Source organism: Acipenser ruthenus, chromosome 35, assembly GCF_902713425.1.
Source record: "Acipenser ruthenus chromosome 35, fAciRut3.2 maternal haplotype, whole genome shotgun sequence".
NCBI lineage: Eukaryota > Metazoa > Chordata > Actinopteri > Acipenseriformes > Acipenseridae > Acipenser > Acipenser ruthenus.
In genome coordinates, this window is record NC_081223.1 from 6,370,735 (window position 1) to 6,392,645 (window position 21,911).

At 38.8% G+C, this 21,911-nt stretch overlaps 9 non-coding genes across 9 annotated transcripts; 7 read left to right on the forward strand and 2 right to left on the reverse strand.

Moving 5' to 3' along the window:
* Positions 1 to 9,705: 9,705 nt before the first annotated feature.
* Positions 9,706 to 9,777, forward strand: trnam-cau (transfer RNA methionine (anticodon CAU)). The gene has a single exon. It is a non-coding gene; the product is annotated as a tRNA-Met (tRNA).
* A 231-nt stretch (positions 9,778 to 10,008) lies between these two features.
* trnaf-gaa (transfer RNA phenylalanine (anticodon GAA)) lies at positions 10,009 to 10,081 on the forward strand. Its single transcript has one exon. It is a non-coding gene; the product is annotated as a tRNA-Phe (tRNA).
* A 3,361-nt stretch (positions 10,082 to 13,442) lies between these two features.
* Positions 13,443 to 13,514, forward strand: trnaw-cca (transfer RNA tryptophan (anticodon CCA)). The gene has a single exon. It is a non-coding gene; the product is annotated as a tRNA-Trp (tRNA).
* A 910-nt stretch (positions 13,515 to 14,424) lies between these two features.
* trnaf-gaa (transfer RNA phenylalanine (anticodon GAA)) lies at positions 14,425 to 14,497 on the forward strand. The gene has a single exon. It is a non-coding gene; the product is annotated as a tRNA-Phe (tRNA).
* A 136-nt stretch (positions 14,498 to 14,633) lies between these two features.
* Positions 14,634 to 14,707, reverse strand: trnan-guu (transfer RNA asparagine (anticodon GUU)). Its single transcript has one exon. It is a non-coding gene; the product is annotated as a tRNA-Asn (tRNA).
* A 414-nt stretch (positions 14,708 to 15,121) lies between these two features.
* On the forward strand, positions 15,122 to 15,194 carry trnak-cuu (transfer RNA lysine (anticodon CUU)). The gene has a single exon. It is a non-coding gene; the product is annotated as a tRNA-Lys (tRNA).
* Positions 15,195 to 18,335: 3,141 nt separating this feature from the next.
* trnaw-cca (transfer RNA tryptophan (anticodon CCA)) lies at positions 18,336 to 18,407 on the forward strand. The gene has a single exon. It is a non-coding gene; the product is annotated as a tRNA-Trp (tRNA).
* Positions 18,408 to 19,525: 1,118 nt separating this feature from the next.
* trnan-guu (transfer RNA asparagine (anticodon GUU)) lies at positions 19,526 to 19,599 on the reverse strand. The gene has a single exon. It is a non-coding gene; the product is annotated as a tRNA-Asn (tRNA).
* A 414-nt stretch (positions 19,600 to 20,013) lies between these two features.
* trnak-cuu (transfer RNA lysine (anticodon CUU)) lies at positions 20,014 to 20,086 on the forward strand. Its single transcript has one exon. It is a non-coding gene; the product is annotated as a tRNA-Lys (tRNA).
* The last annotated feature ends 1,825 nt before the right edge of the window (positions 20,087 to 21,911 follow it).

Sequence of the window (21,911 nt, forward strand, 5' to 3'; positions counted from 1 at the left end):
TTAATGTACCATAATAAAATAAAATACTTACAACAGTAAGCTGTTCCAAAGAAAAAGAAAAACAGAAACAGTGGTTATTGGATTTAATAGTTCACTTTATATTCATGTTTGAGTTCCATTTACTGGAATGTTTTCTGTTCCTCTGAGAATATAGGTTGATTTTGATAGCTGTTACAGGCTTAATGAAGACACCAAGGGGCACATTTCAAAGTGTTTCCTCCAGTCTGTCCAGAACTATGAAACCACTCCATGGTAGAATATGTTGTAATACTGAAGTGTTTCTCAATGTCTTCAGTCAATTGACCTTCAGTCTACAATCCATGCAGTTCACCCAAACCAGGAGCCAGCTCCAGAGAGACACACACTTACTTCTGTAGTATCTTTTGGACAGGGCATCCTTCTTCACTACCATGGACTGTGTCAGGACCACTTCAGAATCCACTTCAGGAGACAGAAAGCACGTGAAGATCATTAAACAAACAGTAGGTTGCATCCCTTCTATTTAAACACAGACCATGTTGAGGAACTCTCCAAATCTGGATTAGGATTTCAATGTACATTAAAGAAGATTGCTGAACAGTAAGGAGCTTCAGATTTCATTTTGTTAGAGTGTGTGTTACAATGTTTTCACCTGAGTTCAGGAGCTGCTCTTCAGTTCTAGTTGCCTGTCTTAGATATATGTACATAATATAGGCTGAATCAGTCAAAGTGTCTTTATAGAAGAGCCAGTGACTGGATCACGCTTCCTTCTGCTTTCAATTCACTGCTATGCACTAGATGGTGATGGCACTTACTAACAGAAAGATATTTCAGTCTGCATTACATATGAAAAGAATCACACAGACTTATGCACAAAACAACTGTGGTCAACTATGAAAGGCGCTATATAAAATAAACATTGACTGATAAAAAGGTAAGGGAACAAGACAACCTTTTAGTCAAGTTATTATATCTCAGTTGGGCGATCCTTCTTACTGACATTTAAGGTGATCAATTAATACAATACGTCTTATTAAAGGTGCTGCATCAACACATTTAAATGCACATGTTAAATGCAAACAGATGAAATATTTTCAAAGTGTATATCCCTCAAGCTTTGTGTTTTCCTCTTCCACTTCAGTGTGACAGACAGACAGACAGACAGACAGGCAGACAGACAGACAGACAGGCAGACAGAAACACACTCAACAGAAGAAGCTATAGGCCATCTGTACTCACTGTCAGCTCTTTTCTCCATCATATTGTCTCCTATCAGGTAAAACAGAAATAGGTTTATACAGTTAGACGTACATTAGGAAACAGATCTGGGCATTTTGTGTTAGTGCCAGTAGAGAAACAGCAGCTAAATGTGCTCAGATTCACTGGGGTTTGGCCTTAAGTCTATCATCTGTAATTCACAATGTGTTCCTCTTGAAGGTTTAACGTTGTACCCACACACTACCCAGACGTGCTTTTCAAAGGACTCACCCAACTCCCGCTCTCCTTTGAGTCCATCACTGTCCAGTTCAGCATCACTGTCACCTGAATCCTCTGCCTCTGGAACAGGGAGAAGAGAGCTTCATGAAGCAATGAAGGATTCCCTCCTGCAGTGCATAGCTTCATAGGACACTCAACACAGGGAGGCAGAGAGTGCCCTATTACATTGCAATGCAGAGCTGTGAGGTTTAACCAGGAGATTTCTGGATATACAGTAGCCCTTGATGTTATGCATGATTAGCGATGTTTAGTCAGGTTGAGTTTCTAAACAAATTGTGTGGTCTGTGCAGGACTGTGCTTTTTTGTCATTGCTTAACTTAAATCCTGCAAATAAGAAGCTTTCTTTCTTTCTTTCTTTCTGTTTGTTTCTCTTTCTTTCTTTCTTTCTCTCTTTCTTTCTTTCTTTTTCTTTCTTTCTTTCTCTTTCTTTCTTTTTCTTTCTATCTTTCTTTCTTTCTTTCTTTCTTTCTTTCTTTCTTTCCTTACCCAGCGCTCTCTTGTTCTCCAGTGCTCCTTCCTGCTCCTCTGAGTCTTCCAAAGTGTTGCTGAGATCTGTAAACACAGGCTGTGGTTACATTTTTAATGAGAGCAGTCCTGTGTTGTATCCAGTGCTATGAAAGGAATGACAGCATGGAATGGAGAATGCAAACGGACCGATTAGGAAAACTGGGATTTTTTAAAATTTTATTAAGATTTTTGTATCTGTATTGAAAACATGTAATTATGGTCATAAAATTCTGCACTTTTGTTAATAACTGCAACAGTGTAGAATAGTTGAATTAATATTATATAAATAAACCACTTTAAAGTGCCACATATTATATAAGGCAAGGAAATGTAATAAATCAACTTGCAGTAAACAGTTTGCATTTTTAATATCTCTTAAATAAATTATTATATTAAATATGCTGTATAAAAAGTGGTTTGAATATTAGCACAATAAATGAAAGAGCAGGTCTATATGTTTCAAGGATATGTATATTTTGTGAAAAAGGTAAATCAAACTGAATGAACATTTTAAAATCTCAGTGTATTTTATTCACACCCTGCAATGGTTTATTGAAGAGATGAGCAGGAGGCAAGATCGACTCGAAGGGAAATTTCAAATGCAAACCTTGATTTGTTTCCCCCCCCCCAATATATTTAAATATTTACTGTTTATGACTGTTTCATTTCTAATAAGTTCTTATAAATGATAAGAAACGATGAGTTGATTTGGCTATTCACGTGGATAAGCCACAGCTGCATTTTACAGTACCAGGGAATCCTTCTGGTCTGAAGCAGCCTCTTAATAAGGGGTCCCCATGGTGGGAGGTGGTTGATGCAACACATGGGAGTTTTCAAGTTCTTTAAATGCTGTGTCTTATTCTAGTGGAGTACAGGCTCATCAAATCAATCCCCAAGACAAGTAGACAAACCTCTGTGTTGAGAATATAGGATTGAGTTCTGGAAGAATGGATCTTACCCAGTTCTCTCTTGCTGGCCTGGTAATCATCATCTCCCAGCTCTTCAGAGTCATCAAGGAGGCTCCTTGCATCTGCACACAGAGGAAATGGAGGGGGTGGAATCATTCTTTTAAATGGCAATGTACAAATTAAGAACAAAGAAGGATATTCTTATGGTAAGTTGATTATTCAATGATGCAGCATTGAGGAAAAGCCTGCCTTCTCCACTATGTTATCTCATGGAAGACTGTCTGCTATCTCCCTACCCTTCTGTTATTCTGATGAAAGTCAGTCAATGCCATCTCTTCCCCCATTTATTTTACGTTGAAGGCAATCAATGCAATCCCTCCCTCCCTCCCCATGTTACTCAGAAGAAAGGCAGTCTTACCAGCCCCTGACAGAAGACATGCTGTCAGGACCGAGAGGAGAATGGCTCTTGTAGTCCAGGCTTTCATCTTGACAAGGTGCTGATGCTGCTTTTCCACTCTTCAGCTGCTCTGGTCCCTCCACCCTGCTCTGTTTTATACCCTCTCCCAGGCAAATACACTCCTTCACCACTAAACCCTCATCAAGAACCCTTTCTTTTTCAACACTGTGATACTGTGTGATGCCCTCCTCTTCCAAATTTCAATACTTCACTTGAAAACTATTTCCTCTATACCCTATGATCCAAATCTATTGACACAGTGTCAGTGATCTCCATTGTTCTCTTAACACAGTGCAGGATCAGTGCTGGGGTCAGCAGGTGCAGACAGGGGGCCCCATATACAGTATTAAAGGCAAAAGAATGATTAGTTATCAGTCATGCAAAATGAAGCATTCTCTGGAATTTCATATCTACAGTACAGTACTGCAAACACCTGGCTCACAAACATGTTCATTATACCAGGTGTTGTGGTTGAGCTGCTTCTTTCATTAGCAAATCAGTCAGCTGCTGTACGGTGTGGAGTGCATGTTTCTTATTGAAACATTTCACAATTGTATTACTAAGTCTCTTTTTAGAAGGAAAAAAGTAGGATTGAAATACACAGTGGGTGTGAGAGAAAGACCTTGGTGTTGTGATAGACTCATTTCTACCAGCAACGGGGAAGCAATCATAAAGATGAAGACTAATCCCGGGGCTTAAAGGAACGAGCTGTGAAGAGGGTACTGAATTTGTTTAGCTTGAACACAGAACAATTAGGCAGACTTGACTGAAGTCTTTAAAAACTTGAAAGGTGTTGACAAAGTTAATCCAAACTAATACCTCAAGCATAGCACTGACACCAGGGTCAGAGGGCACTGTTGGAAATTAAGTGTGGATAGCCATAGGACAGAGGGTAGGAAACACCTTCTCACAGAGTATGGTGAGGGGATGGAATGGGTTACCAAGTCATGTTGTTAGGGCTGGGATCCTTTAAGACCCGACTTAACAGGTTTGAGATCAATCAGCTGCTGCACTGATGGGCCGAATGCCCTCCCTGGTTCTGTGTTCTGAATTCTGGATCTCCAGTGTGCTGGCATTGATTGGTAACTCCTCTCCAGAGTCAGTTGTTTTCCTTGTACACTCAACCAACCCTAAATATGCTGAGAGAACAGTTGAGGGAACTAAATCAATTCAGTCTGGAACAAAAAAAAGACTAGAGACTAAAGCTTTTAAAAAGTTGGAGTTAACTGTAGTCACTCTTTCAAGCACAGCAGAGAGACCAGGACTAGAGTACACAGTTATAAGTGGAGACAGACTTAGGACAGAGGTTAGGAGACACATCTTCTCAAAGTAAGTTACTTAACCTCCTTGTGCTCCGTCCTTCGGATGAGATGTAAAACCAAAGTCCTATTGGAAGTGACTCTGCAGCAGAAATTGTTGGTGTATAGTTCATTCCCTAGTCTGTGTAGTTGCTTTGGATAACAGCGTCTGCTAATTGACACATTTATTATTACACCCAGTGTCAAAAAGGGCTCGGGTTGATGTGCTCCTCCAACTGGGCAACATCCCTTGCAGTGGAGTTAACAAACAATCAACAGACAAGGGAACTGAATCTATTTAGCATGGAACAAAGAAGGATTAGAGAAGACACTTCTCACAGAGTTGGGAGTGTTTGAAATGGGTCACTAGAATGGTGCTGCTGCAGAGTCATTAGGATGTCTTTAAAAGCCAACTAGATGAAAGCCAGGGATCAGTCAGCTACTAGAAAAGTATTGATGCATTAAATTCCCTGATTTTGTTCATAACTTTTCTTATATTATTAAATCAATGCCCTATTGTAAGTGACTGCATATAATGCACAGTTCACAGCCTACCTCTGTAAAGCACTGTGAGATGGTGGTCCACTATGAAAGGTGCTATATAAAAATAAAGATGTTATTATTATATTATTACAAGCTAAAAAGATTATTATTTATTTATTTCTTAGCAGACGCCCTTATCCGTCTTACAACATTTGGAATTCAAAGAGAAAGAATAAATATGGTGTTTAACTTGTAATGCAATATATGAACATGTGAGCCTCCACACCTTGCATTACACTCAAATGCAGGTGCATAAGCTTCTATATGAAACCAAAGGAGTAACTGCACCTGCACAGAAAACAGCACATACTCAAGTATAAGCGCATGCGTCAATTCCTAGTGAGTATACGGTAATAAAACTAAACCTGATCTCACTGCTAAACATTACTACAGTACTAGCTTCAATAGTTCCTTTAAACAAACCTCTCCCAATTCCAATAATATGACATTATTAGTACATAAATAGGTTACTTTTTAATTAACCAACCATTAAGAACACAATGAACAATGTTTGATAGTTTTAATGAGCTCGTTGCTAACAGTTACTAGACTAAACAAACAGCACTTCAAATGAAGCGTGACCACTGCTCCCACTGAACACCTGATTGTGCATTTCAAAGGAACTTTGATGGATATCACATCACTGATGCATGTGCTGAAATATGGAAATATAAAAAGCAAATGTGTCACCAGTAGTTCAATTGCTTTTTGAGTAATGGCTTCTTTCTTGCCACCCATCCATACAGGCCAGCTTTGTGTAGGGACCGGCTTATTGTTGATGTGCGATACCATTCCTGTTATTCTACATTGCAATTATCGGTTAACGCTGTGTCTGTGTTCCTATGAACAAAGTGAAGGAAAAGGCATTTTCATATGAACATCTTTTTATTCTACGTCCTGTACAAAACAAGCCTCAGTGCTGCTGGTCTTTCTCACCTCCTGTAGCCTCACACTGGAGCATTGCATCCACTTCTACCTCCCTGTCAATCACCATCATGACTGCCGTTCTGCCTTTGCATTGTTCTAATGCAAACATCCATTTCTCTACTGCAAACATGCTTAGAAACCAAGCCAGGAGACTTGCAGTCTTAGCAAAGTGTCTAAGGAATGTCTTTTTGTTACCTGATACTGTACTGTGAGAACGGTTTTGAAGGAAACGGTCAACGCAGAATACAAGTTTCAATGTGTCAAATACAATGAGCAGACAAGCGACTGCAGCAGGATAGCCTGCTTATTCTCAAAGCAGTTTCATTTAAACACGTGATTTACACAACTCAAACTTTTTAAAGTGCAGCAATATGTTTTTTGTACAAACTCCACCTGTGTAATAATCATTAGCAACAACACTGGAAGCTTACTTGTGCAACGTCACGTGAACTGTAGATATAAATCCAATAACATCCCTTGTAGTATTAAAATACATTTGTAATGGTGTGGCTCTCCCTATTGTATGTATCCTGTGCAAACTCATCTCTGCTCTTAAATAATAACCTGTATTAGTAAATGTTTATAACCAGTATGAGCGACCGTTTCCTAATTCCGTTTAACCATCAGCTGAACAAAGTACTTTATTTAGAGACTCAATCTAGAGACTCAATAAAATGATACAATTCAGTTGACACCTTACTGTGTTGTATTTACTTCCTCCAACTTCAACCCTTAATTGAACTTGTGGAACCACTCGGGTCCAAAATCTTACAGCGGATTGGTGCAGGCAGGGTGCTGCTGCCGCCCCTTTATTCACACAGTGAGGTCTGGAAAGATCGTGTAAATGTGTGTGTGTGGAACAAGAAGGAAACGGGACTAAAGCAAAAGAACGAGCAGCGAATGCGCCGCGACTGTACCAAAGACAAACTCAACAGCACTGGAGCGGAATACAATGAAACCATTTATCTAACAATAGATTCGCAGTCAAACAGTTCAATCAAACACTGAAACCCCATGTGCTGCTGCCTGTATGTTGATATTAAATCACAAATCATTATTCTAACCCTCTGCAATATGGTCTGTGACTGTCTCAGTGGGACTCTATACAAGACATCACTTTACCAGAAGGATACCATTGAAGGCTCTTAAATTAGACTGGCTAAGATTTACCAATCTAGTACTTTATTAATTTCTAGACTACCTATTTAAATATATAAAATAATACAATGCCTTGATTAGACTCCTTCTAGCCAATATTAGGACAGAACTGTGTTATTAACAACGCTTATAATAATCAAACACTTTAAAACGTGTCCGAAGAGAAATTCTAACCAAGATCTTTCCAACAGAAGGTAGTTTAAGGTGCTGGATTGACCAAGCAATACCACACAATAAAATCAATCTTACCTTGAAATATTAAAGGCTGTTTAATGTCTGCATCTGCAGCGTTTATACACCCTCGCACAGCTTTCAGCTCGTTCTCTGATATTTCCAATCTCAGCTTCATACTTTCATTCTCTTTCTCCTTTTTTTCCATTTCCACTCTGAATTCAGTGAATTTGCTGCCGACAGCTTTAGTAATCGCACACAAGACGGTGTGTAGAGCCGCTTTCACTGCGTGCTCGATGGTAGAGGCGAGCTCGTCTTGAAAGAGCGACACGGACACGCTGACGCGTCCATCTTCACTGGTTTGAGTTTCACACTGGTCTAGCGGAATCCTCTTTTCAATCAGAAACACCGCCTGCGGTTTGTATTTAGTAATATTTATTTTTTACTGTAGCCTTCCCATTCAAATATATTCATCACTTCTTCTGGTGTGATAAAGAAAGAACACAAACAACATGCTTTGCAAGGAGTAACTTTACTTTGGTCTTTCAGAATCGCGCAGAGCTCTGCTGGAGCTTCAACGCGTTTGTTTCTCAGTAAATCATCTCATTGAAAAGCTCGACTTGTCTGTAGCTGCGACTGACGCGCTCCGCTCTGTGTGTGAAATTCAACACAGAAAAGGGATGCTTTCCTTTTCACGGAACTCCGTGCAGGTAATAAACAAACACAAAACTCACAAATTATTAGAAAACATTTCATCCCAGCCTAAATCCTTTAAACAGCAGGAGACAGCGTGTTGTAAAATCATCACTGACTGCAGCCACCTCTCCACACAAACAAAACAAACCTCTCTATTTCCTGAACTGAAATGAAAGCGTCACTAGCAGAAGGCGGGTCTGGTTGGAGTCATCGCTTATTATTGGCTGTAGAAACACTCTATCCCCAGCATGTGAGCCTGATTGGCTGTAGAAACACTCTATCCCCAGCACGTGAGCCTGATTGGCTGTAGAAACACTCTATCCCCAGCACGTGAGCCTGATTGGCTGGCCTCCCTGTCGGAGGCGGTTATGAAACTGGATGCCAGAGTTCGCCATGTTGGCTCTTTCAGCGCTGTGTTCAATGCGATGCATTCAGGCGCGTTAAGTAAGTGAGCCGCTCAGAAAGCACACGGAGCTGAATTTAAATGACTTAACGCTCTGCTACAGGAGAGCGCTGAGCGACTTTTAAAAATGGAGAATAATAATGATTTGCTTGTTTGTGTTTCTGAGGTGATGGTTGATGAAATGGCCCCGTGTGAAGTTACTGTCCCCTGCTGGACCTCGCTGAGTTCGGCGCTCTGTTTGGACTGAACCTCATATCTGTCTGTGTTTAATACCGACAATACCGACGTTAATAATGAACATTATAAATAATATTAATACCACAAACCTAATAATAATACATTAATAACTATAAAACAGCTCTACATTTAAAAAAGAAAAATGAAATTAAATAATACAAATTCGAAAACAACCATTTGTGGAGTAGTGGTTAGGGCTCTGGACTCTTGACCGGAGGGTCGTGGGTTCAAATCCCGGTGGGGACACTGCTGCTGTACCCTTGAGCAAGGTACTTTACCTAGATTGCTCCAGTAAAAACCCAACTGTATAAATGGGTAATTGTATGTAAAAATAATGTGATATCTTGTAACAATTGTAAGTCCCCCTGGATAAGGGCGTCAGCTAAGAAATAAATAAATAATAATAATTTTTACATTATTGTCTACATGCATCATCTCAGATAATTACAGTGTCATTTATCAGACCCTTCGGCGTTGTCTTTTGAAGAATTAAACCTGCCAGATCGAACGCAGACTAACATTCAATTAATCAATCTATCTATTAATCATATATATTTTCTATAGCGCCCGATATGCGCTTCACAAAATCTACTTAAAAACAACAAAATATCTAATTGTAAGCCTGGTCGAACAAAATAAGTCTTCAGTGTAATTTTAAACAAAGAGCGCTTTCCACGATTTAAGATGCTTTAGAGAGACAGAATATTGGAATTGGCAGCCGAAACTGGGGGATAAAACTACCTGTGATCAAAGTGGGCAGAAAAGTTGCATACTTTGCATACCGTATTTGGGAGAAAAGAAAACGGATCATCTCTGATTTGCAACGTTTCCATGGTTCGGCCCGGCCACTGCCGTGTGACAGGTTAAAACGATGTTCAGTTTTTTTTTTTCTGCTGCTTGGTAATTCAGTCATGAGACAGCTGTAGCAGAGTGGCGCAGCGGAAGCGTGCTGGGCCCATAACCCAGAGGTCGATGGATCGAAACCATCCTCTGCTAGCTTGTTTTTCTTCTGTTAGCAAAGTAGTTTTATTTAATATTAACTGAAGCAATTAATTAATATTACATATCGTAATCAAGGATGATATAATGCGCAAAGATACTTGTCTCATAAGAGCTGAAATAAATTATAGCGCTTTGATATTTACTAACGGATTGTTTAGAAATGTACGTAAGTATATTACAACTATTCTAAAAAAGAATGTTATCTCGAAAAAGTAGGCTTGACAAGCCGAAATTGCTCAGCTGGGAGAGCGTTAGATTGAAGATCTAAAGGTCCCTGGTTCGATCCCGGGTTTCGGCAAACAACAAGACGATATTGGTTTTGTATTATTTTGAACTAAAAAAAACAGAGCACATTAATTCTTCAGCGTAATTGGATGAAATAACATCGTATCAGAGTGCCATTTTCTAATGTGATTAAGAAATGCAAAAAACATCGTCCCTGGGTGGGCTTGAACCACCAACCTTTCGGTTAACAGACGAACGCGCTAACCGATTGCGCCACAGAGACCAACCTGTTAAGCAGCCAAAGCATACGGGAGTGATGAGCAAGGCGAGATACTGCAGAACGTGATCGAGGGAGCAGAACTCATCAGAACCATGAGATCACATCTAAGAAGAAATCAACACGGGGCAGGAAAGTCTATGTAATCGATTATGGAAGCACAGCATATGTCGTTTTGTTAGATAACACCCTGGGAGACAACAGAGCAGTGTGTGTAAATAGCTACAATGGAAACCATATACTTACGACTTAATTTTGATACAGAACTGTGGTCATGTGTAATCTGTTTTCATTATGATAAGAAAACTACAGTTCAGTGGATTATATTTGGAATCTTTGGTTCTGTCATTCACTTTTTTCTCAAATAAGATGACAAATTAATAGCTCAGTTGGTTACAGTGAAAGACACCTCGAAAAGTCAGCCCGGCTAGCTCAGTCGGTAGAGCATGAGACTCTTAATCTCAGGGTCTCTGAATGGAGGCGTGGGTTCAAATCCCACTTCTGACAGTTGACTTTTACTTATTTTTAAAAATAATAAATTTCAGCACTCAATACCATTTTAATTTCCATTTTAAATCGGACTAAAATAGTGTTCCTAACACAGATTGCATTTTTGTTGTAAACAGACTACTTGTTAACGTCACTGAAAAATATTTTGTGTCCAAACATGTTATTTAACTTGATTGTTTTAAAATTCCAAATAACATATTACTTTGAAAAACATCTCCGTCGACCACTGGATCGTGGTCTCAGGCTGGGACGTGGACCATTGAGAACAGTATAAACCATCTATTACTAGACGCAGCTTACAGGAGAAATGCCCTCGTTTAACATGCTAGGATGATCGACTTCGGCATTCTCCAACTGCTGTTTACATTTTCTAACACGTTATGAGGAAGAACAATATTTTGGTGTCCAAACATGTGTTATTTAATTTGATTGTTTTAATATTCCAAATAACATATTACTTTGAAAAACATATATTTTTTAATACAGTCCTATTTGAGTATTTAAAATATGGTTATATTCAAATGCCAGAAACGGTGTGTTAATTTAACGGAGCGCCTAACGCCGCTCGGAACGTTCGCATTTTTAAATCCTAACGGTCTCTCCTCAGCTGAGCGGAATGTTCACGAGCCGGTTGCCTAGCAGCGTCTCCCCCTCCTTCTCTGCCCCGTTCAAATTTAGCTTCGTTATATTAGCGCAATTCTTTACTTACTTTTACAAATTAGCTTATTAGGGGCTTCGTGTTTTTAAGATGGTTCAGGTGCAGTCCGGACAGACTGACTGGAGCATCATTACAGTATACCGCACTGCGCTCAGCTCAGTGTGGCCGCTGATACACAAAATAATGAACGACTGTTTAAATAAATCACATGTATTGCTTTTTAATGCTAAATATGTATCTGGTATTCTAAGTATTATCAACAATTAATAATTCAGCTCTATTCATATTCAGAATGTAATACAGTATTAAAACTATCAAACTGACTGGAAACATGGAACACATTAATTGCGATCGATTCGATACCAATAGGATTACATAAGAGCTGTTGTGTATAGACAATGTCATAAACGCCGAAATGAACACGGACGGTCTTTATTAAGGGCTGAATCGTTTAGATGTTCGAGAGATCTAGGTGTACTGGACAAATCTACTGGATTTTTTCCAAATCGTAAGTGTACCGCCTGTGATAATACATTTAAAACTAAGAAAATGCACAAGCCATACAACGAAAAAAAAGAGTACAGTATCTTACAAGTGATTGTGCTTCAGCTCATGTCATTAATGTGATTTCTTGTCCTAGCCATTTGCAATATGATGGTAAAACTACTAGACAGTTACAATTGCGCATTAATGAGCGAACATAAAAGTTCAATTAGGAGAAAATATATTCATCCACCACTAGCAAGACATTTTGTAGATGCCAAACATTCCGTTTCAGATCTTAAATTCTGTGGCATACAAACATTTTCAAGATCGCAGTGGTGGTAATGTCACGGGTGACGAATGTGTTGATTATTATTTTATTCAGTGTTATCACTTATGATTTTTGAATTTTAATTGGATTGGTTTTCCTTTTTTTGCACAGTTTGTTTATTTGAATTATTGTTTTATTTTTGAGCATTAGATGCATTTTAATGTGTATTTGTTCACTTAACCATACGTCATCCACTCTCTGGTCCAGACCTCCTCTTAGGGCTCCTGTCGAGACGCCTGTTTGGGCAGCCCGCTCCATAGGGTGCTGCGCTTCAGCTGAAGTCCTCAGGAGAGATCCTGATATCCTGACATAAACCACGAACGCAAAGGTTCTTGTCAGTACCTCTTTTCAAATGTCTTCATTCGCCAAATTCCGCAGTCCTCCCAGAGTGAGTCTACGGAAAAAAATAACAAAACGAAACTGACACTGTCCGTGCACAAAAAACCCCAACCACTCGCTGTCTAATCTCGTCTTCTTTATTTTCGTTTACTTCCCTCAGCTTCTCTCTCTTTCCTATTCCGGTATCTCCTCGTTCCATGCTCCCAGTCTCTTAGTTCCTCACCCTTTTTATACCTCAAAGCCCTTCTAATTCCAGGTGTGTACAGGTACCTGCAATTGTTTGGGGCGGGACCTGAGGTCCGTGTGCACAGTGCTTCTGATAAACAAAACAAAAAATACTTTAATTACGAACTCCGTTTCACCCGTGCACCAAACAAAACAGACAAATAATAATCAACACAGCAAAAACACAGTGCAAAGCAAACAGAAAATTATGAAAATTATGAAAAGAAAAAAAAAACGATCTAAATAAAATGTTCACACACGATCTAAATAAAATATTCACACAATACTAATTAATACGTGCAGAAAATAAATAAATAAACACAGGCATATGATTCCCAGCCAATACAACTCTGTTTATGCCCACGTTTCAAATAATGAAATTTCTAAAAGCAAATCGTATTGTTTTATGTTTTCTTTACTTTAAAAGCTGAGAATCAAACACACTTCCGACAACTTCATAGCCCTGCTGGCTACGAACAAGTATTGAGTCGGCTGTTTCCCATGACCCTGGTGATACCGCGTGTTTTCCTAGTATCAGCGTCGGCATTACCATGTGTTTGGCATGCTTGCTGTACACTCTAGCATTGCATAACAAGCTGCCATTACAGCTGGACTTCGTGGCGCAACGGCAGCGCGTCTGACTCCAGATCAGAAGGTTGCGTGTTCAAATCACGTCGAGGTCAAAGCCGCCTTTGTTTATATTCCGCACTATTTCATTTTTTAACGTGTTTGAATTTGACTGTTTCCGGACATTTATTTATACAATTTAGCCTATACAACATATTGATTGTATAGCGATCAAACAGATATTTATTGTATTGCGATTCATTTGTATGTTTCATTTGATACAGCACAATAAACTAAAGTGAATCCAAAATTACTGTTGACCAGTCTTCATTGACACAGTTGGGTAATAAAGTCATATTAACACTTCCTTGCATGAGATAGTGAAAATGTGTGTAACCTTTCAGTAAGTATTTTAAATTCATTTGGGAAGGTTTAAGATTGTGAAGAAGTTTAAATATGCTGCGTATTTGCGCATTGGGAACTTTGCATAATGACGTTTTTATTAATGACACTTTCTTACGGACAGTAGTCAGGGTGATGATACAAGACCAGAGCCAATAAACCTGCTATTTGCTTGTCCTTTCACTACCATATTCTATTGTGCTTGTTCAGAATACGCGTGAATCCTGAAAACATCTCGTTAATATTTAAACAAAGCCAGCAGTCACTTTATTGATCACCCTGTGGATTAACCGCTATTGGAATACAGATGATTGTGTTAAAGATGTTAATAGACTTTCTATGTACACGTTTTAGAGCTAAGCGTTTCTTGAGGCAGTTCAAGCGCGGCACTTTCAGGCAACCAGTTCCAGTGTTTGCCTTTTGGACTTACTCTGGAAGGAATACAAAAAAAAAAAAAAAAAAAAAAGCATTTGTTGAGAACCGCATTTGGGAGAAAACTTAACAGTTTCGAAATTGTAAAGGCTTCGGATTCTATTATAGTGTTGCCGAGCTGTTGAACGTTTTTCATTACAGGTTTACTGGATTGCCAAAAAGAATGCTATCTCGAAAGATCAGTCTTGTCACGCCGAAATAGCTCAGTTGGGAGAGCGTTAGACTGAAGATCTAAAGGTCCCTGGTTCGATCCCGGGTTTCGGCAAACAACAAAACGATATTGGTTTTGTATTATTTTGAACTAAAAAAAACAGAGCACATTCATTCTTCAGCGTAATTGGATGAAATAACAGCGTATCAGAGTGCCATTTTCTAATGTGATTAAGAAATGCAAAAAACATCGTCCCTGGGTGGGTTTGAACCACCAACCTTTCGGTTAACAGCCGAACGCGCTAACCGATTGCGCCACAGAGACCAACCTGTTAAGCAGCCAAAGCATACGGGAGTGATGAGCAAGGCGAGATGCTGCAGAACGTGATCGAGGGAGCAGAACTCATCAGAACTTGAGATCACATCTAGGAAGAAAGCAACACGGGGCAGGAAAGTCTATGTAATCAATTATGGCAGCACAGCATATGTCGTTTTGTTAGATAACACCCTGGGAGACAACAGAGCAGTGTGTGTAAATAGCTACAATGGAAACCATATACTTACGACTTAATTTTGATACAGAACTGTGGTCATGTGTAATCTGTTTTCATTATGATAATAAAGCTAGAGTTCAGTGGATTATATTTGGAATCTTTGGTTCTGTCATTCACTATTTTCTCAAATAAGATGACAAATTAATAGCTCAGTTGGTTACAGTGAAAGATCCCTCGCAAAGTCAGCCCGGCTAGCTCAGTCGGTAGAGCATGAGACTCTTAATCTCAGGGTCGTGGGTTCGAGCCCCACGTTGGGCGTCCTTTTTAAATACAAATTGAAGATGTTTCTTCGAGACAACGGAGCAAAGTCTGATTCTGTTCACATTGTATACAGTATTGCAACAAAATTACTTATTGGTCATTGTCAAATAGCAATTGCTATTGTAAAATGCGTGCATCGTTTATAGCTATAACGATATTGAAATAAATCATGTTACTTTTTTGGGTTGACTTCAATCCGTTTCTTTTTTTTTAGAATTGTCTTAACATCATTCATGGAGCATCAGTTGGTATGTGCGTAATAAACCCAATCGGGCCTTGATACGACCATCTAGTTTGTGCTGAAATAAATAATGCGGTTTTCTACATGAACAAACGCAGCTTGTCACAACGGCCGAGTGGTCTACGTCGCCAGACTCAAGGACTCTGTCTTTCTAAAGAATTGTGTGTTCTGGTCTCTGAATGGAGGCGTGGGTTCAACTCCCACTTCTGACAGTTGACTTTCACTTATCTTTAAAAATAATAAATTTCAGCACTCAATACCATTTTTATTTCTATTTTAAATCGGACTAAAATAGTGTTTCTAACACAGATTGCATTTTTGTTGTAAACAGACTACTTGTTAACGTCACTGAAAAATATTTTGTGTCCAAACATGTTATTTAACTTGATTGTTTTAAAATTCCAAATAACATATTACTTTGAAAAACATATCCGTCGACCACTGGATCGTGGTCTCAGGCTGGGATGTGGACCATTGAGAACAGTATAAACCATCTATTTCTAGACGCAGCTTACAGGAGAAATGCCCTCGTTTAACATGCTAGGATGATCGACTTCGGCATTCTCCAACTGCTGTTTACATTTTCTAACACGTTATGAGGAAGAACAATTTTTTGGTGTCCAAATATGTGTTATTTAATTTGATTGTTTTAATATTCCAAATAACATATTACTTTGAAAAACATATATATTTTTTAATACAGTCCTATTTGAGTATTTAAAATATGGTTATATTGAAATGCCATAAACGGTTTGTTAATTTAACGAAGCGCCTAACGCCGCTCGGAACGTTCGCATTTTTAAATCCTAACGGTCTCTCCTCAGCTGAGCGGAATGTTCACGAGCCGGTTGCCTAGCAGCGTCTCCCCCTCCTTCTCTGCCCCGCCCTCTCGCCTTCTCTCGTTGTACCAGCTAGGAGTTCAAATTTAGCTACGTTATATTAGCGCAACTCTTTACTAACTTTTACAAATTAGCTTATTAGGGGCTTCGTGTTTTTAAGATGGTTCAGGTGCAGTCCGGACAGAATGACTGTAGCATCATTACAGTATAGCGCACTGTGCTCAGCTTTGTGTGGCCGCTGATACACAAAATAATGAACGACTGTTTAAATAAATCACATGTATTGCTTTTTAATGCTAAATATGTATCTGGTATTCTAAGTATTATCAACAATTAATAATTCAGCTCTATTCATATTCAGAATGTAATACAGTATTAAAACTATCAAACTGACTGGAAACATGGAACACATTAATTGCGATCGATTCGATACCAATAGGATTACATAAGAGCTGTTGTGTATAGACAATGTCATAAACGCCGAAATGAACAGGGACGGCCTTTATTAAGGGCTGACTCGTTTAGATGTTCGAGAGATCTAGGTGTACTGGACAAATCTACTGGATTTTTTCCAAATCGTAAGTGTACCGCCTGTGATAATACATTTAAAACTAAGAAAATGTACAAGCCATACAACGAAAAAAAAAGTGTACAGTATCTTACAAGTGATTGTGCTTCAGCTCATGTCATGTGATTTCTTGTCCTAGCCATTTGCAATATGATGGTAAAACTTCTAGACAGTTACAATCGCGCATTAATGAGCGAGCATAAAAGTTCAATTAGGAGAAAATATATTCATCCACCACTAGCTAGACATTTTGTAGATGGCAAACATTCCGTTTCAGATCTTAAATTCTGTGGCATACAAACATTTTCAAGATCGCAGTGGTGGTAATGTCACGGGTGACGAATGTGTTGATTATTATTTTATTCAGTGTTATCACTTATGATTTTTGAATTTTAATTGGATTGGTTTTCCTTTTTTTGCACAGTTTGTTTATTTGAATTATTGTTTTATTTTTGAGCATTAGATGCATTTTAATGTGTATTTGTTCACTTAACCATACGTCATCCACTCTCTGGTCCAGACCTCCTGTTAGGGCTCCTGTCCAGATGCCTGTTTGGGCAGCCCTCTCCATAGGGTGCTGCGCTTCAGCTGAAGTCCTCAGGAGAGATCCTGATATCCTGACATAAACCACGAACGCAAAGGTTCTTGTCAGTACCACTTTTCAAATGTCTTCAATCACCAAATTCCGCAGTCCTCCCAGAGTGAGTCTACGAGAAAAAATAACAAAACGAAACTGACACTGTCCGTGCACAAAATAACCCCAACCACTCGCTGTCTAATCTCGTCCTCTTTATTTTCGTTTACTTCACTCAGTTTCTCTCTCTTTCCTATTCCGGGATCTCCTAGTTCCATGCTCCCAGTCTCTTAGTTCCTCACCCTTTTTATACCTCAAAGCCCTTCTAATTCCAGGTGTGTACAGGTACCTGCAATTGTTTGGGGCGGGACCTGAGGTCCGTGTGCACAGTGCTTGTGATAAACAAAACAAAAAAAATACTTTAATTACGAACTCCGTTTCACCCGTGCACCAAACAAAACAGACAAATAATAGCACACAGCACAGCAAAAACAGTGCAAAGCAAACAGAAAATTATGAAAATTATGAAAAGAAAAAAAACGATCTAAATAAAATGTTCACACACGATCTAAATAAAATATTCACACAATACTAATTAATACGTGCAGAAAATAAATAAATAAACACAGGCATATGATTCCCAGCCAATACAACTGTGTTTATGCCCACGTTTCAAATAATGAAATTTCTAAAAGCAAATCGTATTGTTTTATGTTTTCTTTACTTTTAAAGGTGAGAATCAAACACACTTCCGACAACTTCATAGCCCTGCTGGCTACGAACAAGTATTGAGTCGGCTGTTTCCCATGACCCTGGTGATACCCCGTGTTTTCCTAGTATCAGCGTCGGCATTACCATGTGTTTGGCATGCTTGCTGTACACTCTAGCATTGCATAACAAGCTGCCATTACAGCTGGACTCCGTGGCGCAACGGTAGCGCGTCTGACTCCAGATCAGAAGGTTGCGTGTTCAAATCACGTCGAGGTCAAAGCCGCCTTTGTTTATATTCCGCACTATTTCATTTTTTAACGTGTTTGAATTTGACTGTTTCCGGACATTTATTTATACAATTTAGCCTATACAACATATAGCGATCAAACAGATATTTATTGTATTGCGATTCATTTGTATGTTTCATTTGATACAGCACAATAAACTAAAGTGAATCCGAAATTACTGTTGACCAGTCTTCATTGACACAGTTGGGTAATAAAGTCATATTAACACTTCCTTGCATGAGATAGTGAAAATGTGTGTAACCTTTCAGTAAGTATTTTAAATTCATTTGGGAAGGTTTAAGATTGTGAAGAAGTTTAAATATGCTGCGTATTTGCGCATTGGGAACTTTGCATAATGACGTTTTTATTAATGCCACTTTCTTACGGACAGTAGTCAGGGTGATGATACAAGACCAGAGCCAATAAACCTGCTATTTGCTTGTCCTTTCACTACCATATTCTATTGGGCTTGTTTAGAATATGCGTGAATCCTGAAAACATCTCGTTAATATTTAAACAAAGCCAGCAGTCACTTTATTGATCACCCTGTGGATTAACCTCTATTGGAATACAGATGATTGTGTTAAAGATGTTAATAGACTTTCTATGTACACGTTTTAGAGCTAAGCGTTTCTTGAGGCAGTTCAAGCGCGGCACTTTCAGGCAACCAGTTCCAGTGTTTGCCTTTTGGACTTACTCTGGAAGGAAAACAAAAAAAAAACAAAAAAAAAAAAAAAACATTTGTTGAGAACCGAATTTGGGACAAAACTTAACAGTTTCGAAAAGCATTTGTAAAGGCTTCGGATTCTATTATGGTGTTGCCGAGCTGTTGAACGTTTTTCATTACAGGTTTACTGGATTGCCAAAAGGAATGCTATCTCGAAACATCAGTCTTGTCACACCGAAATAGCTCAGTTGGGAGAGCGTTAGACTGAATATCTAAAGGTCCCTGGTTCGATCCCGGGTTTCGGCAAACAACAAGACGATATTGGTTTTGTATTATTTTGAACTAAAAAAACAGAGCACATTCATTCTTCAGCGTAATTGGATGAAATAACTGCGTATCAGAGTGGCATTTTCTAATGTGATTAAGAAATGCAAAAAACATCGTCCTTGGGTGGGTTTGAACCACCAACCTTTCGGTTAACAGCCGAACGCGCTAACCGATTGCGCCACAGAGACCAACCTGTTAAGCAGCCAAAGCATACGGGAGTGATGAGCAAGGCGAGATGCTGCAGAACGTGATCGAGGGAGCAGAACTCATCAGAACTTGAGATCACATCTAGGAAGAAAGCAACACGGGGCAGGAAAGTCTATGTAATCAATTATGGCAGCACAGCATATGTCGTTTTGTTAGATAACACCCTGGGAGACAACAGAGCAGTGTGTGTAAATAGCTACAATGGAAACCATATACTTACGACTTAATTTTGATACAGAACTGTGGTCATGTGTAATCTGTTTTCATTATGATAATAAAGCTAGAGTTCAGTGGATTATATTTGGAATCTTTGGTTCTGTCATTCACTATTTTCTCAAATAAGATGACAAATTAATAGCTCAGTTGGTTACAGTGAAAGATCCCTCGCAAAGTCAGCCCGGCTAGCTCAGTCGGTAGAGCATGAGACTCTTAATCTCAGGGTCGTGGGTTCGAGCCCCACGTTGGGCGTCCTTTTTAAATACAAATTGAAGATGTTTCTTCGAGACAACGGAGCAAAGTCTGATTCTGTTCACATTGTATACAGTATTGCAACAAAATTACTTATTGGTCATTGTCAAATAGCAATTGCTATTGTAAAATGCGTGCATCGTTTATAGCTATAACGATATTGAAATAAATCATGTTACTTTTTTGGGTTGACTTCAATCCGTTTCTTTTTTTTTAGAATTGTCTTAACATCATTCATGGAGCATCAGTTGGTATGTGCGTAATAAACCCAATCGGGCCTTGATACGACCATCTAGTGTGTGCTGAAATAAATAATGCGGTTTTCTACATGAACAAACGCAGCTTGTCACAACGGCCGAGTGGTCTACGTCGCCAGACTCAAGGACTCTGTCTTTCTAAAGAATTGTGTGTTCTGGTCTCTGAATGGAGGCGTGGGTTCAACTCCCACTTCTGACAGTTGACTTTCACTTATCTTTAAAAATAATAAATTTCAGCACTCAATACCATTTTTATTTCTATTTTAAATCGGACTAAAATAGTGTTTCTAACACAGATTGCATTTTTGTTGTAAACAGACTACTTGTTAACGTCACTGAAAAATATTTTGTGTCCAAACATGTTATTTAACTTGATTGTTTTAAAATTCCAAATAACATATTACTTTGAAAAACATATCCGTCGACCACTGGATCGTGGTCTCAGGCTGGGATGTGGACCATTGAGAACAGTATAAACCATCTATTTCTAGACGCAGCTTACAGGAGAAATGCCCTCGTTTAACATGCTAGGATGATCGACTTCGGCATTCTCCAACTGCTGTTTACATTTTCTAACACGTTATGAGGAAGAACAATTTTTTGGTGTCCAAATATGTGTTATTTAATTTGATTGTTTTAATATTCCAAATAACATATTACTTTGAAAAACATATATATTTTTTAATACAGTCCTATTTGAGTATTTAAAATATGGTTATATTGAAATGCCATAAACGGTTTGTTAATTTAACGAAGCGCCTAACGCCGCTCGGAACGTTCGCATTTTTAAATCCTAACGGTCTCTCCTCAGCTGAGCGGAATGTTCACGAGCCGGTTGCCTAGCAGCGTCTCCCCCTCCTCCTCTGCCCCGCCCTCTCGCCTTCTCTCGTTGTACCAGCTAGGAGTTCAAATTTAGCTACGTTATATTAGCGCAACTCTTTACTAACTTTTACAAATTAGCTTATTAGGGGCTTCGTGTTTTTAAGATGGTTCAGGTGCAGTCCGGACAGAATGACTGTAGCATCATTACAGTATAGCGCACTGTGCTCAGCTTTGTGTGGCCGCTGATACACAAAATAATGAACGACTGTTTAAATAAATCACATGTATTGCTTTTTAATGCTAAATATGTATCTGGTATTCTAAGTATTATCAACAATTAATAATTCAGCTCTATTCATATTCAGAATGTAATACAGTATTAAAACTATCAAACTGACTGGAAACATGGAACACATTAATTGCGATCGATTCGATACCAATAGGATTACATAAGAGCTGTTGTGTATAGACAATGTCATAAACGCCGAAATGAACAGGGACGGCCTTTATTAAGGGCTGACTCGTTTAGATGTTCGAGAGATCTAGGTGTACTGGACAAATCTACTGGATTTTTTCCAAATCGTAAGTGTACCGCCTGTGATAATACATTTAAAACTAAGAAAATGTACAAGCCATACAACGAAAAAAAAAGTGTACAGTATCTTACAAGTGATTGTGCTTCAGCTCATGTCATTAATGTGATTTCTTGTCCTAGCCATTTGCAATATGATGGTAAAACTTCTAGA